Source organism: Gorilla gorilla, chromosome 8 (assembly GCF_029281585.2).
Source record: "Gorilla gorilla gorilla isolate KB3781 chromosome 8, NHGRI_mGorGor1-v2.1_pri, whole genome shotgun sequence".
NCBI classification, from domain to species: Eukaryota; Metazoa; Chordata; class Mammalia; order Primates; family Hominidae; genus Gorilla; species Gorilla gorilla.
Window position 1 is genome coordinate 146,188,828 of NC_073232.2, and position 23,762 is coordinate 146,212,589.

Consider the following 23,762-nt stretch of genomic DNA (forward strand, 5'->3'; position numbering starts at 1 on the left):
GGTCAGGGCCAGGGCCCAAAGTTAGGGTTGTTTTAGGTTCATGGCCCAGGGTTAGGGTTTTAGGCTCAGGTCCAGGGCCCAGGGTTAGGGTTTTAGGCTCAGGGCCAGGGCCCAGCTTTAGGGTTGTTTTAGGGTCTGGGCCAGGGCCCAGGGTTAGGGTTGTTTTAGGGTCATGGCCAGGTCCCAGGGTTAGGGTTGTTTTAGGGTCAGGGCCTGGGTCCAGGGTTACGGTTGTTTTAGGGTCAGGGCCCAGGGTTAGGGTTGTTTTAGGGTCAGGGCCCAGGGTTAGGGTTGTTTTAGGGTCAGGGCCCAGGGTTAGGGTTGTTTTAGGGTCAGGGACCAGGGTTATGGTTCTTTTAGGGTTAGGGCCCAGGGTTATGGTTCATTTAGGGTTAGGGCCCAGGGTTAGGGTTTTAGGCTCAGGGCCAGGGCCCAGGGTTAGGGTTTTAGCCGCAGGGCCGCGGCCCAGGGTTGGGGTTTCAGGCTCAGGGCCAGAGCCCAAGGTTAGGGTTTTCGGCTCAGGGCCAGGGCCCAGGGTTAGGGTTGTTTTAGGGTCAGGGCCCAGGGTTAGGGTTTTTTTAGGGTAAGGGCCCAGGTTTAGGGTTGTTTTAGTGTCAGGGCCCATGGTTAGGGTTGTTTTAGTGTCAGGGCCCCGGTTTTGGGTTGTTTTAGTGTCAGGGCCCACGGTTAGGGTTTAATGATCAGGGCCAGTGCCCAGGGTTAGGGTTTTAGGGTAAGGGCCAGGGCCCAGGGTTAGGGTTTTAGGGTCAGGGCCAGGGCCCAGGGTTAGGGTTTTAGACTCAGGGCCAGGGCCCAGAGTTAGGGTTTTAGGTTCTGGGCCAGGGCCCATGGTTAGGGTTTTAGGCTCAGGGGCAGGTCCCAGGGTTAGTGTTTTAGGGTCAGGGCCAGGGCCCAGGGTTAGGGTTTTAGGGTCAGGGCACAGGGGTAGGGATTTAGGGTCAGGGCCCAGGTTTAGGGTTTTAGGGTCAGGGCCCAGGGTTAGGGTTTTAGGGTCAGGGCCCAGTGTTAGGGTTTTAGGGTCAGGGCCAGGACCCAAGGTTAGGGTTTTAGGGTCAGGGCCAGGGCCCATGGTTAGGGTTTTAGGGTCAGGGCAAGGTCCCAGGGTTAGGGTTTTAGGGTCCGGGCCCAGGGCCCAGGGTTAGGGTTCTTGGGTCAGGGCCCAGGGCACAGGGTTAGGGTTTTAGGGTCAGGGCCCAGGTCCCACTGTTAGGGTTTTAGGCTCAGGGTCAGGGCCCAGGGTTAGGGTTGTTTTAGGGTCACGGCCAGGGCCCAGGGTTAGGGTTGTGTTAGGGTCAGGGCCAGGGCCCAGGGCTAGGGGTGTTTTAGGGTCATGGCCAGGGCCCAAATTTAGGTTTGTTTTAGGGTCAGGGCCGAGGTTTAGGGTTTTAGGCTCAGGTCCAGGGCCCAGGGTTAGGGTTTTAGGCTCAGGGCCAGGGCCCAGGTTTAGGGTTTTAGGCTCATGGCCAGGGCTCAGGTTTAGGGTTGTTTTAGGGTCAGAGCCAGGGAACAGGGTTAGCGTTGTTTTAGGGTCATGGCCAGGTCCCAGGGTTAGGGATGTTTTAGGGTCATGGCCAGGTCCCAGGGTTAGGGTTGTTTTAGGGTCAGGGCCAGGGCCCAGGGTTACGGTTGTTTTAGGGTCAGGGCCCAGGGTTAGGGTTGTTTTAGGGTCAGGGCCCAGAGTTCGGGTTGTTTTAGGGTCAGGGCCTAGGGTTAGGGTTGTTTTAGGGTCAGGGACCAGGGTTATGGTTCTTTTTTGTTTAGGGCCCAGGGTTATGGTTCATTTAGGGTTAGGGCCCAGGGTTAGGGTTTTAGGCTCAGGGCCAGGGCCCAGGGTTAGGGTTTTAGCCGTAGGGCCGGGGCCCAGGGTTGGGGTTTCAGGCTCAGGGCCAGAGCCCAAGGTTAGGGTTTTCGGCTCAGTGCCAGGGCCCAGGGTTAGGGTTGTTTTAGGGTCAGGGCCCAGGGTTAGGGTTTTTTTAGGGTAAGTGCCCAGGTTTAGGGTTGTTTTAGGGTCAGGGCCCATGGTTAGGATTGTTTTAGTGTCAGGGCCCCGGTTTTGGGTTGTTTTAGCGTCAGGGCCCACGGTTAGGGTTTAATGATCAGGGCCAGGGCCCAGGGTTAGGGTTTTAGGGTAAGGGCCAGGGCCCAGGGTTAGGGTTTTAGGGTCAGGGCCAGGGCCCAGCGTTAGGGTTTTAGGCTCAGGTCCAGGGCCCAGGGTTAGGGTTTTAGGTTCAGGGCCAGGGCCCAGGTTGAGGGTTGTTTTAGGGTCAGGGCCAGGGCCCAGTGTTAGGGTTGTTTTACGGTCATGGCCAGGTCCCAGGGTTAGGGTTGTTTTAGGGTCAGGGCCAGGGCCCAGGATTATGGTTGTTTAGGGTCAGGGGCCAGGGTTAGGGTTGTTTTAGGGTCAGGGCCCAGGGTTAGGGTTGTTTTTGGGTCAGGGCCTACGGTTAGGGTTGTTTTAGGGTCAGGGCAGAGGATTATGGTTCTTTTAGGGCTAGGGCCCATGGTTATTGTTTTAGGCTCAGGGCCAGGGCCCAGGTTTGGGTTACAGGCTCAGGGCCAGAGCCCAAGGTTAGGGTTTTCGTCTCAGGGCCAGGGCCCAAGGTTAGGGTTTTAGGCTCAGGGCCAGGGCCCAGGGTTAGGGCTTTAGGGCCAGGGCCTGGGGCCCAGGGTTAGGGCTTTAAGGCCAGGGCCCGCGGCCCATTGTTAGGGCTTTAGGGCCAGGGCCCCGGGCCCGGGGTTAGGGCTTTAGGGCCAGGGCCCGGGGCCGGGGGTTAGGGCTTTAGGGCCAGGGCCCGGGGCCCGGGGTTAAGGCTTTAGGGGCTGGGCCCAGGGCCCGGGGTTAGGGCTTTAGGGGCAGGGCCCGGGGCCCGGGGTTAGGTCTTTACGGTCAGGGCCCAGGGTAAGGGTTGTTTTAGGGTCAGGGCCCTGGGTTAGGGTTGTTATAGGGTCAGGGCCAGGGCCCAGGGTTAGCGTTGTTTTAGGGTCTGGGCCAGTGCCCAGGGTTAGGGTTGTTTTAGGGTCAGGGCCAGGGCCCAAAGTTAGGGTTGTTTTAGGTTCATGGCCCAGGGTTAGGGTTTTAGGCTCAGGTCCAGGGCCCAGGGTTAGGGTTTTAGGCTCAGGGCCAGGGCCCAGCTTTAGGGTTGTTTTAGGGTCTGGGCTAGGGCTCAGGGTTAGGGTTGTTTTAGGGTCATGGCCAGGTCCCAGGGTTAGGGTTGTTTTAGGGTCAGGGCCAGGGTCCAGGGTTACGGTTGTTTTTGGGTCAGGGCCCAGGGTTAGGGTTGTTTTAGGGTCAGGGCCCAGGGTTAGGGTTGTTTTAGGGTCAGGGCCCAGGGTTAGGGTTGTTTTAGGGTCAGGGACCAGGGTTATGGTTCTTTTACTGTTAGGGCCCAGGGTTATGGTTCATTTAGGGTTAGGGCCCAGGGTTAGGGTTTTAGGCTCAGGGCCAGGGCCCAGGGTTAGGGTTTTAGCCGCAGGGCCGGGGCCCAGGGTTGGGGTTTCAGGCTCAGGGCCAGAGCCCAAGGTTAGGGTTTTCGGCTCAGGCCCAGGGCCCAGGGTTAGGGTTGTTTTAGGGTCAGGGCCCAGGGTTAGGGTTTTTTTAGGGTAAGGGCCCAGGTTTAGGGTTGTTTTAGGGTCTGGGCCCATGGTTAGGGTTGTTTTAGTGTCAGGGCCCCGTTTTTGGGTTGTTTTAGCGTCAGGGCCCACGGTTAGGGTTTAATGATCAGGGCCAGGGCACAGGGTTAGGGTTTTAGGGTAAGGGCCAGGGCCCAGGGTTAGGGTTTTAGGTTCTGGGCCAGGGCCCATGGTTAGGGTTTTAGGCTCAGGGGCAGGGCCCAGGGTTAGTGTTTTAGGGTCAGGGCCAGGGCCCAGGGTTAGGATTTTAGGGTCAGGGCACAGGGGTAGGGATTTAGGGTCAGGGTCCAGGTTTAGGGTTTTAGGGTCAGGGCCCAGGGTTAGGGTTTTAGGGTCAGGGCCCAGTGTTAGGGTTTTAGGGTCAGGGCCAGGACCCAAGGTTAGGGTTTTAGGGTCAGGGCCAGGGCCCATGGTTAGGGTTTTAGGGTCAGGGCAAGGTCCCAGGGTTAGGGTTTTAGGGTCAGGGCCCAGGGCCCAAGGTTAGGGTTCTTGGGTCAGGGCCCAGGGCACAGGGTTAGGGTTTTAGGGTCAGGGCCCAGGTCCCACTGTTAGGGTTTTAGGCTCAGGGTCAGGGCCCAGGGTTAGGGTTGTTTTAGGGTCACGGCCAGGGCCCAGGGTTAGGGTTGTGTTAGGGTCAGGGCCAGGGCCCAGGGCTAGGGGTGTTTTAGGGTCATGGCCAGGGCCCAAATTTAGGTTTGTTTTAGGGTCAGGGCCGAGGTTTAGGGTTTTAGGCTCAGGTCCAGGGCCCAGGGTTAGGGTTTTAGGCTCAGGGCCAGGGCCCAGGTTTAGGGTTTTAGGCTCATGGCCAGGGCTCAGGTTTAGGGTTGTTTTAGGGTCAGAGCCAGGGAACAGGGTTAGCGTTGTTTTAGGGTCATGGCCAGGTCCCAGGGTTAGGGATGTTTTAGGGTCATGGCCAGGTCCCAGGGTTAGGGTTGTTTTAGGGTCAGGGCCAGGGCCCAGGGTTACGGTTGTTTTAGGGTCAGGGCCCAGGGTTAGGGTTGTTTTAGGGTCAGGGCCCAGAGTTCGGGTTGTTTTAGGGTCAGGGCCTAGGGTTAGGGTTGTTTTAGGGTCAGGGACCAGGGTTATGGTTCTTTTTTGTTTAGGGCCCAGGGTTATGGTTCATTTAGGGTTAGGGCCCAGGGTTAGGGTTTTAGGCTCAGGGCCAGGGCCCAGGGTTAGGGTTTTAGCCGTAGGGCCGGGGCCCAGGGTTGGGGTTTCAGGCTCAGGGCCAGAGCCCAAGGTTAGGGTTTTCGGCTCAGTGCCAGGGCCCAGGGTTAGGGTTGTTTTAGGGTCAGGGCCCAGGGTTAGGGTTTTTTTAGGGTAAGTGCCCAGGTTTAGGGTTGTTTTAGGGTCAGGGCCCATGGTTAGGATTGTTTTAGTGTCAGGGCCCCGGTTTTGGGTTGTTTTAGCGTCAGGGCCCACGGTTAGGGTTTAATGATCAGGGCCAGGGCCCAGGGTTAGGGTTTTAGGGTAAGGGCCAGGGCCCAGGGTTAGGGTTTTAGGGTCAGGGCCAGGGCCCAGCGTTAGGGTTTTAGGCTCAGGTCCAGGGCCCAGGGTTAGGGTTTTAGGTTCAGGGCCAGGGCCCAGGTTGAGGGTTGTTTTAGGGTCAGGGCCAGGGCCCAGTGTTAGGGTTGTTTTACGGTCATGGCCAGGTCCCAGGGTTAGGGTTGTTTTAGGGTCAGGGCCAGGGCCCAGGATTATGGTTGTTTAGGGTCAGGGGCCAGGGTTAGGGTTGTTTTAGGGTCAGGGCCCAGGGTTAGGGTTGTTTATGGGTCAGGGCCTACGGTTAGGGTTGTTTTAGGGTCAGGGCAGAGGATTATGGTTCTTTTAGGGCTAGGGCCCATGGTTATTGTTTTAGGCTCAGGGCCAGGGCCCAGGTTTGGGTTACAGGCTCAGGGCCAGAGCCCAAGGTTAGGGTTTTCGTCTCAGGGCCAGGGCCCAAGGTTAGGGTTTTAGGCTCAGGGCCAGGGCCCAGGGTTAGGGCTTTAGGGCCAGGGCCCGGGGCCCAGGGTTAGGGCTTTAAGGCCAGGGCCCGCGGCCCATTGTTAGGGCTTTAGGGCCAGGGCCCCGGGCCCGGGGTTAGGGCTTTAGGGCCAGGGCCCGGGGCCGGGGGTTAGGGCTTTAGGGCCAGGGCCCGGGGCCCGGGGTTAAGGCTTTAGGGGCTGGGCCCAGGGCCCGGGGTTAGGGCTTTAGGGGCAGGGCCCGGGGCCCGGGGTTAGGTCTTTACGGTCAGGGCCCAGGGTAAGGGTTGTTTTAGGGTCAGGGCCCTGGGTTAGGGTTGTTATAGGGTCAGGGCCAGGGCCCAGGGTTAGCGTTGTTTTAGGGTCTGGGCCAGTGCCCAGGGTTAGGGTTGTTTTAGGGTCAGGGCCAGGGCCCAAAGTTAGGGTTGTTTTAGGTTCATGGCCCAGGGTTAGGGTTTTAGGCTCAGGTCCAGGGCCCAGGGTTAGGGTTTTAGGCTCAGGGCCAGGGCCCAGCTTTAGGGTTGTTTTAGGGTCTGGGCTAGGGCTCAGGGTTAGGGTTGTTTTAGGGTCATGGCCAGGTCCCAGGGTTAGGGTTGTTTTAGGGTCAGGGCCAGGGTCCAGGGTTACGGTTGTTTTTGGGTCAGGGCCCAGGGTTAGGGTTGTTTTAGGGTCAGGGCCCAGGGTTAGGGTTGTTTTAGGGTCAGGGCCCAGGGTTAGGGTTGTTTTAGGGTCAGGGACCAGGGTTATGGTTCTTTTACTGTTAGGGCCCAGGGTTATGGTTCATTTAGGGTTAGGGCCCAGGGTTAGGGTTTTAGGCTCAGGGCCAGGGCCCAGGGTTAGGGTTTTAGCCGCAGGGCCGGGGCCCAGGGTTGGGGTTTCAGGCTCAGGGCCAGAGCCCAAGGTTAGGGTTTTCGGCTCAGGCCCAGGGCCCAGGGTTAGGGTTGTTTTAGGGTCAGGGCCCAGGGTTAGGGTTTTTTTAGGGTAAGGGCCCAGGTTTAGGGTTGTTTTAGGGTCTGGGCCCATGGTTAGGGTTGTTTTAGTGTCAGGGCCCCGTTTTTGGGTTGTTTTAGCGTCAGGGCCCACGGTTAGGGTTTAATGATCAGGGCCAGGGCACAGGGTTAGGGTTTTAGGGTAAGGGCCAGGGCCCAGGGTTAGGGTTTTAGGTTCTGGGCCAGGGCCCATGGTTAGGGTTTTAGGCTCAGGGGCAGGGCCCAGGGTTAGTGTTTTAGGGTCAGGGCCAGGGCCCAGGGTTAGGATTTTAGGGTCAGGGCACAGGGGTAGGGATTTAGGGTCAGGGTCCAGGTTTAGGGTTTTAGGGTCAGGGCCCAGGGTTAGGGTTTTAGGGTCAGGGCCCAGTGTTAGGGTTTTAGGGTCAGGGCCAGGACCCAAGGTTAGGGTTTTAGGGTCAGGGCCAGGGCCCATGGTTAGGGTTTTAGGGTCAGGGCAAGGTCCCAGGGTTAGGGTTTTAGGGTCAGGGCCCAGGGCCCAAGGTTAGGGTTCTTGGGTCAGGGCCCAGGGCACAGGGTTAGGGTTTTAGGCTCAGGGTCAGGGCCCAGGGTTAGGGTTGTTTTAGGGTCACGGCCAGAGCCCAGGGTTAGGGTTGTGTTAGGGTCAGGGCCAGGGCCCAGGGCTAGGGGTGTTTTAGGGTCATGGCCAGGGCCCAAAGTTAGGGTTGTTTTAGGGTCAGGGCCCAGGTTTAGGGTTTTAGGCTCAGGTCCAGGGCCCAGGGTTAGGGTTTTAGGCTCAGGGCCAGGGCCCAGGTTTAGGGTTTTAGGCTCATGGCCAGGGCTCAGGTTTAGGGTTGTTTTAGGGTCAGAGCCAGGGAACAGGGTTAGCTTTGTTTTAGGGTCATGGCCAGGTCCCAGGGTTAGGGATGTTTTAGGGTCATGGCCAGGTCCCAGGGTTAGGGTTGTTTTAGGGTCAGGGCCAGGGCCCAGGGTTACGGTTGTTTTAGGGTCAGGGCCCAGGGTTAGGGTTGTTTTAGGGTCAGGGCCCAGGGTTAGGGTTGTTTTAGGGTCATGGCCCAGGGTTAGGGTTGTTTTAGGGTCAGGGACCAGGGTTTTGGTTCTTTTTGGGTTAGGGCCCAGGGTTATGGTTCATTTAGGGTTAGGGCCCAGGGTTAGGGTTTTAGGCTCAGGGCCAGGGCCCAGGGTTAGGGTTTTAGCCGTAGGGCCGTGGCCCAGGTTTGGGGTTTCAGGCTCAGGGCCAGGACCCAGGGTTAGGGTTTTAGGTTCTGGGCCAGGGCCCAGGGTTAGGGTTTTAGGCTCAGGGGCAGGGCCCAGGGTTAGGGTTTTAGGGTCAGGGCCAGGGCCCAGGGTTAGGGTTTTAGGGTCAGGGCACAGGGGTAGGGTTTTAGGGTTAGGGCCCAGGTTTAGGGTTTTAGGGTCAGGGCCCAGGGTTAGGGTTTTAGGGTCAGGGCACAGGGGTAGGGTTTTAGGGTCAGGGCCAGGACCCAAGGTTAGGGTTTTAGGGTCAGGGCCAGGGCCCATGGTTAGGGTTTTAGGGTCAGGGCAAGGTCCCAGGGTTAGGGTTTTAGTGTCAGGGCCCAGGGCCCAGGGTTAGGGTTCTTGGGTCAGGGCCCAGGGCACAGGGTTAGGGTTTTAGGGTCAGGGCCCAGGGCCAGGGTTAGGGTTTTAGGGTCAGGGCCCAGGTCCCACTGTTAGGGTTTTAGGCTCAGGGTCAGGGCCCAGGGTTAAGGTTGTTTTAGGGTCACGTCCAGGGCCCAGGGTTAGGGTTGTGTTAGGGTCAGGGCCAGGGCCCAGGGCTAGGGGTGTTTTAGGGTCATGGCCAGGGCCCAAAGTTAGTGTTGTTTTAGGGTCAGGGCCCAGGGTTAGGGTTTTAGGCTCAGGTCCAGGGCCCAGGGTTAGGGTTTTAGGCTCAGGGCCAGGGCCCAGGTTTAGGGTTTTAGGCTCATGGCCAGGGCTCAGGTTTAGGGTTGTTTTAGGGTCAGAGCCAGGGAACAGGGTTAGCGTTGTTTTAGGGTCATGGCCAGGTCCCAGGGTTAGGGATGTTTTAGGGTCAGGGCCAGGGCCCAGGATTATGGTTGTTTTAGGGTCAGGGGCCAGGGTTAGGGTTGTTTTAGGGTCAGGGCCCAGGGTTAGGGTTGTTTTAGTGTCAGGGCCCAGGGTTAGGGTTGTTCTAGGGTCAGGGCCCAGGATTATGGTTCTTTTAGGGCTAGGGCCCAGGGTGGGGGTTTTAGGCTCAGTGCCAGGGCCCAGGGTTAGGGTTTTAGGCTCAGGGCCAGGGCCCAGGTTTGGGGTTACAGGCTCAGGGCCAGAGCCCCAGGTTAGGGTTTTCGGCTCAGGGCCAGGGTCCATTGTTAGGGTTTTAGTCTCAGGGCCAGGGCCCAGGATTAGGGTTTTAGGCTCAGGGCCAGGGCCCAGGGTTAGGGTTTTAGGCTCAGGGCCATGGCCCAGGGTTAGGGTTTTAGGCTCAGGGCCAGGGCCCAGGGATAGGGTTTTAGGGTCACGGCCAGGGCCCTGGGTTAGGGTTTTAGGGTCAGTGCCCAGGTTTTGGGTTGTTTCAGGGTCAGGGCGCAGGGTTAGGGTTTTTTCAGGGTCAGGGCCCGGGGTTAGGGTTGTTTCAGGGTCAGGGCCCGGAGTTAGGTTTGTTTCAGGGTCAGGGCCCAGGGTTAGGGTTGTTTCAGGGTCAGGGCCCAGGGTTAGGGTCATTTCAGGGTCAGGGTCCAGGGTTAGGGTTGTTTCATGGTCAGGACTCAGGGTTAGGGTTGTTTTTGGTTCATGGCCCAGGGTTAGGCTTGTTTTAGGGTCAGGGCCCAGGGTTAGGGTTGTTTTAGGGTCAGGGCCCAGGGTTAGGGTTGTTTTAGGGTCAGGGCCCAGGGTTATGGTTGTTTTAGGGTCAGGGCCCAGGGGTAGGGTTCTTTTAAGGTTAGGGCCCAGGGTTAGGTTTGTTTTAGGGTCAGGGCCCTGGGTTACGGTTGTTTTAGGGTCTGGGCCCAGGGTTAGGGTTGTTTTAGGGTCAGGGCCCAGGGTTAGGGTTGTTTTAGGGTCAGGGCCGAGGGTTAGGGTTGTTTTAGGGACAGGGCCCAGGGTTAGGGTTGTTTTAGGGACAGGACACAGGGTTAGGGTTGTTTTAGGGTCAGGGCCCAGGGTTAGGGTTGTTTTAGGGTCAGGGCCCAGGGTTAGGGTTGTTTTAGGGTCAGGGCCAGGGCCCAGGGTTTGGGTTGTTTTAGGGTCAGGGCCAGGGCCCAGGGTTAGGGTTGTTTTAGGGTCATGGCCAGGGCTCAGGGTTAGGGTTGTTTTAGGGTCAGGGCCTGGGCTCAGGGTTAGGGTTGTTTTATGGTCAGGGCCAGGGCCCAGGGTTAGGGTTGTTTTAGGGTCAGGGCCGAGGGTTAGGGTTGCTTTAGGGTCAGGGCCCAGGGTTATGGTTGTTTTAGGGTCAGGGCCCAGGGTTAGGGTTGTTTGAGGGTCTGGGCCGAGGGTTAGGTTTGTTTTAGGGTCAGGGCCAGGTCCCAGGGTTAGGGTTGTTTTAGGGTCAGGGCCAGGGACCAGGGTTAGGGTTGTTTTAGGGTCAGGGCCCAGAGTTAGGGTTTTCGGCTCAGGGCCAGGGCCCAGGGTTAGGGTTTTAGGCTCAGGGCCATGGCCCAGGGTTAGGGTTATTTTAGCGTCAGGGCCAGGGTCCAGGTTTAGGGTTGTTTTAGGGTCAGTGCCAGGGACCAGGGTTAGGGTTGTTTCAGGGGCAGGGCTCCGGGTTAGGTTTGTTTCAGGGTCAGGGCCCAGGGTTAGGGTTGTTTCAGGGTCAGGGCCCGGGTTTAGGGTTGTTTCAGCGTCAGGGCCCAGGGTTAGGGTTGTTTCAGGGTCAGGGCCCAGGGTTAGGGTTGTTTCAGGGTCAGGGCCCAGGATTAGGGTTGATTCAGGGTCAGTGCCCAGGGTTAGGGTTGTTTCAGGGTCAGGGCCCAGGGTTAGGGTTGTTTTAGGGTCAGGGCCCAGGGTTAGGGTTGTTTTAGTGTCAGCGGCCAGGGTTAGGGTTGTTTTAGGGTCAGGGCCCATGGTTAGGGTTGTTTTAGTGTCAGGGCCCAGGTTTAGGGTTGTTTTAGGGTCAGTGCCCAGGGTTAGTGTTGTTTTAGGGTCAGGTCCCAGGGTTAGGGTTGTTTTAGTGTCAGGGCCCAGGGTTAGTGTTGTTTTAGTGTTAGGGCCAAGGGTTGGGGTTGTTTTAGGGTCAGGGCCCAGGGTTATTTTTGTTTTAGGGTCAGGGGACACGGTTAGGGTTTTAGGATCAGGGCCATGGCCCAGGGTTAGGGTTTTAGACTCAGGGCCAGGGCCCAGGTTTAGGGTTTTAGGCTCAGGGCCAGGGTCCAGGGTTAGGGTTCTAGGCTCAGGGCCACGGCCCAGGGTTAGTGTTTTAGGCTCAGGGCCAGGTCCGAGGGTTAGGGTTTTGAGACAGGGCCAGGTCCCACGGTTATGGTTTTAGGTTCAGGGCCAGGGTCCTGGGTTAGGGTTTTAGGCTCAGGGCCAGTGTCCAGGCTTTGGGTTTTATGCTCAGGGCCAGGGCCCAGGGTTAGGGTTTTAGGCTCAGGGCCAGGGCCGAGGGTTATGGTTTTAGGCTCATGGCCAGGGCCCTGGGTTAGGGTTTTAGGGTCAGGGCCAGTGCCCAGGGGTAGGGTTTTAGGCTCAGGGCCAGGGCCCAGGGTTAGGGTTTTAGGATCAGTGCCAGGGCCCAGGGTTAAGGTTTTAGGCTCAGGGCCGGGGCCCAGGGTTAGGGTTTTAGGGTTAGGGGCAGTGTCCAGGGTTAGGGTTTTAGGGTCATGGCCTGGGCCCAGGGTTAGGTTTTTAGGGTCAGGTCCAGGGCCCAGGGTTAGGGTTTTAGGGTCAGGGCCAGGGCCCAGGGTTAGGGTTTTAGGATCAGGGCCTGGGCCCAGGGTTAGGTTTTTAGGGTCAGGGCCCAGGGTTAGGGTTTTAGGGTCAGGGCCCAGGGTTAGGGTTTTAGGGTCAGGACCCTGGGTTAGGGTGATTTCCAGGGAGTGACCTCACAACGACTCAAGCTACCACTTACTGTTGATTGTGATGAAATGCCAGCTGAGGCACACGCCTTGGGATCTAAGTGGTTGCTGCCCTTGACTACTATGAAGACTGGTGTGGGAAGGGTCGCTTTGGATGCACTTGAGCAGGGGTCCCCAACCCCTGAGCCATGGAGCCGTAAGGAGCCACACAGCAGGTGAGTGGTGTCGAGTGAGGGAGTGAGGGAAGCTTCGTCTGTATTTACAGCCACTCCCCTTTGCTCACATTCCCGCCTGAGCTCCACCTTCTCAGATGAGCAGCAGCATTAGATTCTCATAGGAGAACGCACCCTGTTGTGAACCGTGCATGTGAGGGATCTAGGTTGCGCTGTTCTTATGAGAATCTAATACCTATTGATCTGTCACTTTCTCCGATCACGCTCAGGTGGGACCATCCAGTTTCAGGAAAACAAGCTTAACACGCCCACTGATTCTACATTATGGTGAGTTCTATAATTATTTTATTATATATTCCAGTGTAATAATGGAAATGAAGTGCCTAATAAACGTAAATGTGCTTAAATCTTTTGGCCCGGCTCCTACCTCCCGGCAGCCTCGCCAGGCCCAGAACTCTCTCCAGTCAGCCTCTACAGACCAAGCTCATGACTCACAATGGCCTATTGAGGCCCATACCCTACCTCACGGCAGTCTCCGCAGATGAGCCTACTGCCTCACAACAGCCTCCACAGGCACAGCTCCATCGTTACAATGGCCTCTTTAGACCCAGCTCCTGCCTCCCAGCCTTCTCTCCAGGCCCTGAACTTTCTCCGTAAGTTGAGGTAGCTGGGACTGTAGGTATACATGACGATACTTGGCTAATTTTTAAATTGTTTTGCAGACATGGGGTCTCACTTTGTTGGCCAGGCTGGTGTCAAACTAATGGCCTCAAGTGACCCTTCCACCCCTGCCTCCCATCCTCGAGGTATGTGCCACCACAAGGGGTGCTTGTTCAATTTTCTAAAGAAAAAATTTCTAAAGTAAGGCTGTGGGATGATGGCAGGAAGATAAAAGAAAAACAGAAGAATAAGTTAAAATGACTTATTCACACATATTCTTTTGACAGCAAGAAGAAGTTTTAATATATAGATTCCTTATAAACAAACAAACGGCAGATAAACAATGTTGTATAGGAACTTCAACACACACTGTACAATATTCCCACTTTGCTGACATAAGTTATGGAAATTTCGTGGTTTCCTTGAGTGTCGCTACCAGTATTTTGCTTCTCTGATGATTTTTATCAACTTCCTCATCTGTTAACTTCTCTCCAAAGTATGTCATGTCACGACATACTGCCGCTACACGAACACGGCCAGTGTCTTCCTCTTAAACATGTAGAATGCTTTCCTAATTTCTCTTTTTACTCTCTGTCTTTGTGTTCTGCATTTTCCTTACTTTTATTGTCAGAAACTCCAGAAAGTCAATCGTACTAATTTATCACGATTTGCTTTATTAATTTATACTATGCTTATATGGAATTTTGCCCAACAGACCTGATTACAATTTCTAACCTGTTTTATTTTGTTTTCTTTTTTCTGAGACAGGGTCTCCCTCTGTTGTCGAAGGCTGGAGGGTTGTAGTGCTATCGCAGCTGACTGCAGCCTCAACCTTCCAGGCTGAAGCGATCCTCCCATCTCAACATCCCACGTAGCTGAGACTACAGCTGCTTGCCACTATGCCCAACTAATATTTGGTATTTTCGTATATGTGGATTCCAGAGGGGTGACAGCGAAACGTGAGTAAGCATGGATTTTGGTATATGCAGAGATGGGGGGCTGTAACTAATTCTGTATACTGAGGGACGGCAACTGTTTATGTTTTTACAATTACGCTGTAGGATACATACTGTTGCATAGCCTTGAAAATAATAATTTTTAATTGAGCGTAATAATAATAATAATATTGCTAAAAGTAGCAGCTGGCCAGGTGTGGTGGCTCACACTGCTAATCGCAACACTTTGGGAGGCTGAGGCAGGAGGATGGCTTGAGGCCAAGAGTTTGCGATAGGCCTTGGAAACAAAGGGGGAGTCACCATCCCTACAGAAAAATACATGAATTAGCCTAGTGTGGTGGCACGTTCCTGTAGTCCCAGCTACTTGGGAGGCTGAGGTGGGAGGATCACTCAAGCCCAGGGAGGCTGAGACTGCAGTGAGTCATGATCAGGCCTCTGCACTCCAGCCTGGGTGACAGAGTGAGACCCTGTCTCAAAACAACAAAAAAGTAGCAGCTAACATCAACTGACCTTTTATACCAGGTGCCTATTGATACCATAGTTTAATTTCTTAGAACTGTTTCTTATTTCACTTACCAACTCTGTCTTCAGTTACTCCCAGATTTTTACTGTGTGTGTACAGATGACCTTTTGTTTAGATTGAATTGTCTCCCCAGAAGTAAGATTACTGTGAGTCATGGTGAATGGACATTCTCATTACCCTTGATGTAAATTGACAGGGTTTTGGGTGCCTCCCAGCTATACACTTAGCACTTTGGGAGGCTAAGAGAGGAGGATTGCTTGAGGCCAAGAGTTGGAGGAGGCAGTATGGCAGTATGGTGAGACCCTGTCTCCATTATTTTAAAAAATTGACAGGCTTTACCCGGGAAGGCTTATACAAAATGTAAACACCCCTCATAGTATAAGAAAGTGCCCATTTCACTGCACCTTTGCCAGCACAGGGTATTATAATTTAGTAAGTCATTTTTTGTTTGATTATTTTAAATGGACAAAAGACCTCATGTTACTTTACTTGTCACATTTCAACATCTTTCCTCAGCTTATTGGCTCTATTTCTTTTCTCTCTGTATACGGTTTTTGTTGTTTTGTTCTTTGAGACAGGGTCTTGCTCTGTCACCAGGCTGGACTGTAGTGGCATAATCATGCCTCGCTGCAGCCTTGACCTCCCAGGCTCAAACTTCAGCATTCCGAGTAGCTGGGACTACAAGTGTGCACCACCACTCCCAGCTAACTTTTTTCTTTTTTTTGGAGAGAGACAGGGTCTCACTGTGTTGTCCATACCGGTCTCCAGCTCCTGGCCTTAAGCAATCCTCCTGCATTAGCTTCTCAAAGTGCTGGAATTTCAGGCATGAGCCACCATGCCTGGCCTGGGCTAGTCCTGTATTCTCTAGAGTTCTCTTTACTTTGTGCTAGCCAATCTCTCATTATGCTGTTCACCTGTTATAATGAATAATTCTCCGTATTAAATTTTACCACTTTAAACTTTTGAGTGGTTTATGCTTCCTGATTGGACTCTGACTAATATGTTAGGAAGGGTCCCAGGAGATAAACCCACACAGATGGGATTTGGGCATAGGTTTGGTTTCCCAGGGGGCAGTGCTGAGCTCTTTGCCAGTGGGAAATGGGATGCTGGTGATTTCCAGGAAGTGACCTCACAATGACTCAAGCTACCACTTACTGTTGATTGGGACGAAATGCCAGCTGAGGCACATGCCTTGGGAGCTAAGTGGTTGCTGCCCTTGACCACTATGAAGACTGGTGTGGGAAGGGTCACTTTGGATGCACTTGAGCAGGGGTCCCCAACCCCTGAGCCATGGAGCCGTAAGGAGCCACACAGCAGGAGGTGAGTGGTGTCGAGTGAGGGAGTGAGGGAAGCTTCGTCTGTATTTACAGCCACTCCCCTTTGCTCACATTCCCACCTGAGCTCCACCTTCTCAGATGAGCAGCAGCATTAGATTCTCATAGGAGAACGCACCCTGTTCTGAACCGTGCATGTGAGGGATCTAGGTTGCTCCGTCCTTATGAGAATCTAATACCTATTGATCTGTCACTTTCTCCCATCACGCTCAGGTGGGACCATCCAGTTTCAGGAAAATGAGCTTAACACGCCCACTGATTCTACATTATGGTGAGTTCTATAATTATTTTATTATATATTCCAGTGTAATAATGGAAATGAAGTGCCTAATAAACGTAAATGTGCTTAAATCTTTTGGCCCAGCTCCTACCTCCCGGCAGCCTCACCAGGCCCAGAACTCTCTCCAGTCAGCCTCTACAGACCAAGCTCATGACTCACAATGGCCTATTTAGGCCCATACCCCACCTCAGGGCAGTCTCCGCAGATGAGCCTACTGCCTCACAACAGCCTCCACAGGCACAGCTCCATCGTTACAATGGCCTCTTTAGACCCAGCTCCTGCCGCCCAGCCTTCTCTCCAGGCCCTGAGCTTTCTCAAGTTGACCTCACCAGGCCCAGTTCGTGCTTCTTTGCAGCCTCTGCAGGCCCAGCTCCTGCATCTTGGCCCCTCCAGGCCCAGCCTCTGCCTCCCGTCGGCCTCTACAGTCCTAACATCTACCTGACAGTAGATTCTTCAGGCCCAGCATCTGCCTCACTGTGGACCCCCCAAGCCAAGCTCCCAACCTTTCAGCAGCTTCTACACACCCAGCTCCCGCCTGCCAGTGGCCTCTTCAGGCCCATGTGGCTCATTCCTCACAACAGCCTTTCCAGGCCCAGTTTTTCCCTTCCGGCGGCCTCTCTGGGCTGAGAACCTCCTCAAGTCGGCCTCTCCAGACCCACTTGCACCCTCCAGGCGTCCTCTCCGGGCCAAGCTCCTCTTCCTGGCTGCATCTCCAGGCCCGACTCCTGCCTCTCAACAACCTCTTTGGACTCAGTGCCTACCCATCTCCTGGCATCCTTGGTCAGCCCACAGCTTCCTGAAGCCAAGCTCCCCAGGCCCAGGTCAGGACTCACGGTGGCCTTTCCAGGATGAGCTCCTGCACTCCGATGGCACCTGCAGGCCCCAAATGGTCTCCGGTCGGTGGGCTCCTCCACGCCAAGCTTGGGCCTCCCGGTGACCTCTGCAGGCCCAAGTTGTCCTGAAGTCGGCGTCTCCCGGCCGTGCCTCCCAGCAAGTAAGCAAGCTCTTTTGGCTCAACTCCTGCCCAGCTCCCAACCGCCTTTGTAGGTCCCGAACTTTCTCCAGCCAAGTTCTTCGGGCCTCATTCCTGCCGCCCGGTGGCCTGTATGGGCCCAGCAATGGTTGGAGAGTGGCCTCTGCAGGTCCCGCTCTTGCCTCCCAGGGGCCTCTCCAGGCCCAGCTCTTGCCCCCACGGCAGCCTCCCTGGGCCAAGTCCCTGCCTGCCTCCCAGCAGCCCGCATGTGGCCCAGCTCCTCCCTCACGGTGGCCTGTTGATGCCCATGCCTCTGGTACCCTGCCCAGAGGCATGAGCCCCTGCCACACACTGGCTCCTCCCACGCTGAGAGAGGTCAGTGTGAGCCCTTGCCTCACACCGGCCCCTCCCACGCTGAGAGAGGTCAGGATGAGCCCTTGCCTCACACCGGCCCCTCCCACGCTGAGAGAGGTCAGCGTGAGCCCCTTGCCTCACACCGGCCCCTCCCACGTTGAGAGAGGTCAGCGTGAGCCCCTTGCCTCACACCGGCCCCTCCCACGCTGAGAGAGGTCAGTGTGAGCCCTTGCCTCACACCGGCCCCTCCCATGCTGAGAGAGGTCTGCGTGAGCCCCTTGCCTCACACTGGCCCCTGCCACACTGACAGAGGTCCATGGGAGCCCCTTGCTTCACACCGGCCCCTCCCACACTGACAAGAGGTCCATGGGAGCCCCTTGCCTCACACCGGCCCCTCCCACACTGACAGAGGTCCATGGGAGCCCCTTGCTTCACACCGGCCCCTCCCACACTGACAGAGGTCCATGGGAGCCCCTTGCTTCACACCGGCCCCTCCCACGCTGAGAGAGGTCTCCGTGAGCTCTTCCCTCACCCCGGCCCCTCCCACACTGACAGAGGTCCATGGAAGCCCCTTGCTTCACACCGGCCCCTCCCACACTGACAGAGGTCCATGGGAGCCCCTTGCTTCACACCGGCCCCTCCCACGCTGAGAGAGTTCAGCGTGAGCCCTTGCCTCACACCGGCCCCTCCCACGCTGAGAGAGGTCAGCATGAGCCCTTGCCTCACACCGGCCCCTCCCACGCTGAGAGAGGTCAGCGTGAGCCCCTGCCTCAACAGGCCACCGTGAGGGAGGAGCAGGGTCACACGCGGGCTGCTGGGAGGCAGGCAGCGACTTGGGCCTGGGAGGTCGTGGTGGGGCGAGAGCTGGGTCTGGAGACACCCCTGGGAGGCAACAGCGGGGCCTACAGACTCTGTTCTCCAGCCGGAGCTGGGACTGTTCAGGTACTGGGAGGCGGGATGTGGGTCTGAAGAGCTTGGTTGCAGAAACTTCGGGGTGTACAAACGCAGGCGGAAGCTGAGCCAAAAAAGCTTGCTGGGAGGCGGGAGATGCAGCCAGGAGAATCAGCTGTGCCTGCAGAGGCCGCCATGTGGGAGGCGGAGGCCGGGCCTCCTCAAATTGGCCTCTCCAGACCCACTTGCAGCCTCCCGGCATCCTCTCCGGGCCCAGCTCTTCCTCCCGGCTGCGTCTCCAGGCCTGACTCTGGCCTCCCAACAACGTCTTTGGACTCAGCTCCTACCCAGCTCCCAGCAGGCCCAAGTCGTCGTCAAGTCGGCCTGGAATTGGGCCCGGAAGAGCAGCAAGTCGGCCTCCCCGGGCCCAGCTCCGTCCTCTCGGCGGCCTCTCCAGGTGCAAAACTTCCTCGAGTCAGCCTCTCCAGCCCAGCTCCTCCTGCCTCCCAGTGGCCTCTTTCAGCCCAGACCAGCTCATGGCTCTTGGCGGCCTTCCCAGGCCCCGCTTTTGACTTTTGGTGGCCTCTTCAGGCCCAGAACTTGACCTCCAGTGGGCCTTTGCAGGCCCGGCCTCCTGCCTCTCGAAGGCCTGCACGGGCCCGGACTCACAGCGGACTCACAGCGGACTCTCCATGCCCAGCTAGCTCTCGCCTCATTGCGGCCTCCCGAGTCCAAAGCTCCTGCCTCTCGGCCGCTTCGGCAGGCCCAGCTCCCGCCTGCCAGTGGCCTCTTTAGGCCCAGCTCGTTCCTCACAACGGCCTTCCCAGGCCCCGTTTTTCCCTTCTGGCAGCCTCTTGGCCTCTAATTTGTTTATCTTTTGTGTATAAATCCCAAAATATTGAATTTTGGAATATTTCCACCATTATGTAAATATTTTGGTAGGTGATTTATTTGGGGTGAGTTTCTGCACCAAGCCCGAATTTTTTATTTTATTTTCCTTATTATTTGGTGTTAAACAGGTTTAATGACGGTCATGGCAACTGTTTGGCACAATGAAAAATATCGCCCATGATCAACGTGTTCTGTTCTGGGGAAGGGGGCAAAGGCAGGGTGAATCACTTTCTTAAAAAGTATAGCTCAAGTTGGGAGTGCAGAGGGAATGGGGAGAAAACCCTCCCGCTGCCTGTGTCGAAGTGCAGGAGCCCCCACCCCCATACTCACCTGAGTCCAGCCCCTCTGGAGAAAGAAGGGGTGCATGAACTCCCCCTAGTCTGCAGGCACCTCCCTGTGGCCCAAGGCCCTCTTCACACTCCATCTTGTAGCCCCAACAGGAGCTATTTTCTAAAAATAGCTTTTGGAAGGGTTGCACCAGAGCCTGAGCAGGGTGAGGTGGGGCCAGGCAGCGCTGGGAGTCAGGGCAGGGGTAGCAGCAGTGGACCCGCTATGCACACATCTTCTCCAAGGTTTGTGTGCAGAACCTCCTGCCCATGCTGCCCCAGCAGCTTCAGTTGGCACCTGCCCCAGTCCAGCCTCTGGGACCCATGCAGCAGCTCCCAGCGGCCCTGCACCCACCACCAGCATCCGTTTCACCTGCATTTGAAGATCCGTGAGGTGCCCAGAATATCATGTAGTCATCAGTCCTACGGAGCAGCCCGCGAGGCTGAGGCTCCTCCCACTTGACCGCCCCCCTTCTGGCACCACTGCTGCCCCTGCCCCTACTCTCAGCCTCACGTGACTCTCGGGCAGAGGCAGTGGTGGGGCACCCAGGGCAGCGTCAAGAGTCTGAGCCAGGTGAGGTGCAGTCAGGACCCCCACAGGGCTGGGAGTCAGGGCAGGGTCAGAACAAACCTTGGAGGGGAAGATGTGTGCATAGTGGGCCTGGAGGGCGGCTGTGGCCTAGTGGACGGGAAGAAGCAGTGGGCCTGGAAGAGCTGCATGATCAGGGCCGGCACTGGTCCAGGGTGCGTGCCGTGAAGAGGACAGCGCCTTCTCGGTCTCCGGTTCCCTGAGCCTGTCCTCGGGAGCCTGCCCCTACCTGAGAGGCCCTCCTGCCCGGCACCCACCTGTGGAAGCCCAGTCCATTCTTCAAAGCTGTAATCACTAGAGTGCCGTGGGTTGCAAGTGACAGATAACCAACTCAGAGTGGCTTAAACAATGAGGACAGCTGAGGTCTTGCTGCACCAGGGTGCACCAATGCAGTAGCCCCTCAGCACTGTTAGGGTGATGGTTCTCTCCATCTTTGCTTGTGGCTGTGCGCTTTTCCTTGTAGAGCAAAATCAAGTCCCGTTTCCTATTCCTAAGGGTGTCTGGGTGAGGAAGGTTCAGGTGCAAACCAAGGTCAGAATGACGCTGTCAGTCTCCATCAGCCAAGCAGGACCCTCAGGTCCAAGGTGGCTGCTGCAGGTCCAGGCATCACATGTAACAATAAGGTCCTTGGCTGGGTAAGGAATTGGTAAGGACCGATTCCTTTTCTCGTGTCTCAGTTTAAGAGCGAGGAAACCTCTCCCAGAAGTCCCCAGGAGACCTGTCCTTTTGTCTCGTTGGCCAGAATTGGATCATGTGCCCGTGTTAAACCTGCCCTGTGTGGTTCACCCAGGACTGGGTCAGGACTGATGCCTGTGCAGGTCTGGAGCAAGGACAAGGCGTTGAGTCCATCACAAAGGTTCTCCGTGTTAGGGGGCATATTCCAGCCCCCATGGGCTGTGGTGCCCCTTCCTTTGAGCCCAGAACCTCTTTGGCCCCAGTCATGTTCTACCTGGACCTGTGATATTTGTAATGCACTCGATGTTACGGCACCAACTATGTGGCAGGCTCTGTGTTAGGCACAGAGAACAAGAATGCTGAGAGGCAACCTCTGACCTGAGGGTGTTCATCAAAACCAAGACAAACAGGCGACCCCACAGCGAGGGACAGGGAGGCAAGAACCCAGATGGAAAGCTCTGGCTGGTGGAGGTCACTCACAGAGAGGGCTCAGCCCTAAGACTGGGAGGAGGGAGGAGGTGGGCTGACGGAAAAGAGGAAAGGGAGGTGCTCTTGGCAGAGGGACAGCTGTGTACACAGGTCCTGAAGTGTCAGAAACTCAGCCCAGTGTAGGCAAAACAATAGAGCCAAGTGGCTCAAAGAAGGGGAAGAGACCTATGAGGAGGCCAAAGCGGTCATATCACACAAGGTCTTGAATGCCACACCAAGGAGGCTGAACTGAGTCCAGGAGTTGATGGAGAACCTTTCAACAATTTAAAGCAGATGAATGAAGATGTTTATAAAAATCTTAACACTTGTCTCTAAGCTCCTGGGAAGCAGGGATGATGGCTCGTTTCTCTCTGTCCCCCCTGCAGTGCCGGCCTGGCTGAATGGCTGTTTCCCCAACTATAAAATGCTTTCAACACAAGCTTGATGATTTTCTATGGTCCTTGCCACAGTTGTTTTGTTTTGTTTTTTAAACTATTTGAGAGCCTGACATTTTTCTTAAAAAAAAAAAAAAAATATCAGGGCAGATTTCCTATTCCCAAGGGTGTCAGGAAAGTCCAGGCGCAAACCAAGGTTATGATGATGCTGTCAGGTCTCCATCAGCCAAGCAGGGGGTGTTCGGCCTTAGAGGAGCCATCAGGCGCTTGAGCTTGATTTTCTCTGAATTAGCCCCATTAAAGCTCTGTAATTATCGACAAGCGGGTGACAACTCTCAAAGGCCCATTAGTGACCAACCCTCATGATTTTTCCAAAGATGTAAACTTCCGTGGGGTCATGTGATTGGAGCGCCCCAAGGGCAGGGCACTGTGGCTCACAGAGAAGCACCTTCTCCTGCCCTTAGGGCCCTCCTCACGCCCAGCACAAGCCCAAGGTGATTTCCAACTCTGAGGGCTCTCCAGGGCAGCGGCTGAGCCCCCACTCTCCTTCCCCTAGAGCAACTCTGCTTTTCTCTCTTTTTGTTTCTTAGTTGCATCCTCCTAAGATTTCAGCTAAACAAAGTGGCCAAAAAAAAAGCTTTTTGGACCAGGGCAGAGTGGCCCGTGTGTGCCTGTAATCCCAGCACTTTGGGAGGTGAAGGCGGGAGGATTGCTTGAGCCCGGGAGTTCAAGGCCAGCCTGAGCAACATAGTGAGACCTACCCCTCCGCCCCCCCCAACACACACACCACTGTCTCTTTTTTTGTAAATATATTTTTTAAATTAGCCGGGCATGGTGGTGGGCGCCTGTAGTCCCAGCTACTTGGGAGGCTGAGGTGAGAGGATCGTTTGAGCCTGGGAGGCTGAACTGTGATCGCACCACTGTACTCCAGCCTGGGTAACAGAACAAGACCCTGTCTCAAAAAAAAAAACTTCTTGGGAGCCAGTAGGCTTTAAGGGAGAAACTATCAGGATGGAAGTGAAGAGGCCTAGATTCTGTGCCTGGGTCTGCTGGGCCACACTGAGCAGCTCACCTCCCCTCTCTGAGCCTCATTTCTCTAAAGGGAAATGAAGAGTTTGGGCCATGTGCTCCGTAAGAGAGCTTCACCAGCCTCTCAAAATTGTGACTGAGCTTCTATTTATGAACTATCATTTCTTACAGACCTTCCAGTGGAGTTCAAAGAAATTCATCAGTCCCTTCCTGGTGACACACTGGGTGTGCTGTTCCTTCCCAGGAGGTGGTGACAGGTGTCAGTTTTCCCCCCAGGCAGTTGGAGAAGATCGCTGCCCTCCTTGGACAGGGGTTTCTGTAGAGCCAGTGCAGGGGCTCCTCCCCTGCAGGAGCTGGGTGTCCCAGGGGGAGCAGGCAGCCGCTCTGTCTTCTGGCTGTCCTTCTCTGGGGTTGGGAAACAGACAGAAATGAGAATGTGCATTTTTACACTTGGGTGTCACACCAGATCCCAGCTCCTGGGAGCACCTGGAGGGCAAGTTGGTTTGAATGGACCAGCCATGTGTGTCTGCATCTGCTGTTTGTGGGTCTCACAGGTGTGGCTAAGGCATGGTCCCTGTGCTCAGGGGGCTAATTCGCTGGGGGAACAAACCCCAGGTAGGCCTGACCTGAACAGCAGATCCATGTACTCTCATGTAAAGCCAACAGCTTCAGAGAATAACAGATTGGTGCATCTTGGGCTGTGGCTGTGTTCATTGCTGCAGGAGCAGTGGGATATACCTCCCTTCCTGCAGCCTCACCTGCCTGGTGTGGAGATGGCAGCTAGCATGCGGGCAGCTGAAGGCCAGCTATAGCCATTGCTGCTGCACACATACCCTGCTCAGGAGAACGTGCCTCAGGCTTCACTCAAGACCTAGTATTTATTTATTTTTTTGAGACAGGATCTCGCTCTGTCGCCCAGGTTGGATACAGTGGCACAGTCACACTCACTGTAGCCTCAACTTCCTGGGCTCAAGCGGTCCTCCCACCTCAGCCTCCCGAGTAGCTGGGACCACAGGCATGCGCCACCATTCCCGGCTATTTTTGTATTTTTTGTAGAAATGGGTGTTTCCATGTTGGCCAGGCCGGTCTTGAAATCCTGGGCTCAAGTGATCCACCCGCCTCAGCCTCCCAAAGTGCTGGGATTATAGGCGTGAGCCACCACACCCGGCCATTTTTGTAGTTTTTGTTGCCATGTTGGCCAGGCTGGTCTCAAACTCCTGAGCTCAAGTGATCCATCCACTTCGGCCTCCCAAACTGCTGGGATGACAGGCATGAGCACCACACCAGCCACTCAAGGCCTGTTGTCTCTTAGTTTGCACACAGTTCCAACAAGTATCATCACCTGGTCTCATGGGAGAAACAATTATTGAATAGGTGAGAGCTGTCTGCGCCAACACAGACAAGTAATCTAATAGGAGTTTCAGGCTGATGTCAAAGGAAGAGGCAGAAACATGAAGAAAACCGAAAAGAGGGCCACCCGGGACCCTCTGGTGCAGGGGTTGCTTCGTGTCCCCTTTTGCCTCTGGACCATGACCGTGACATACGGAAGAGTCATCGTGGCCATAGCAATGACTCAGGTTATTCAGAAAAGTTTAAGTGACTATTTGTATGTTCTGTTCCCAAAGGCAGGGAGGGAAATGAGCCAATTGAGGACAGTTTCATTCCAGAATGGGT

At 55.6% G+C, this 23,762-nt stretch overlaps 1 pseudogene; it reads left to right on the forward strand.

Annotated features, from left to right (window-relative positions):
• Positions 1-16,685, forward strand: part of LOC115931430 (putative uncharacterized protein FLJ44672) — a 54,041-nt pseudogene extending 37,356 nt beyond the window's left edge.
• Positions 16,686-23,762: the final 7,077 nt, after the last annotated feature.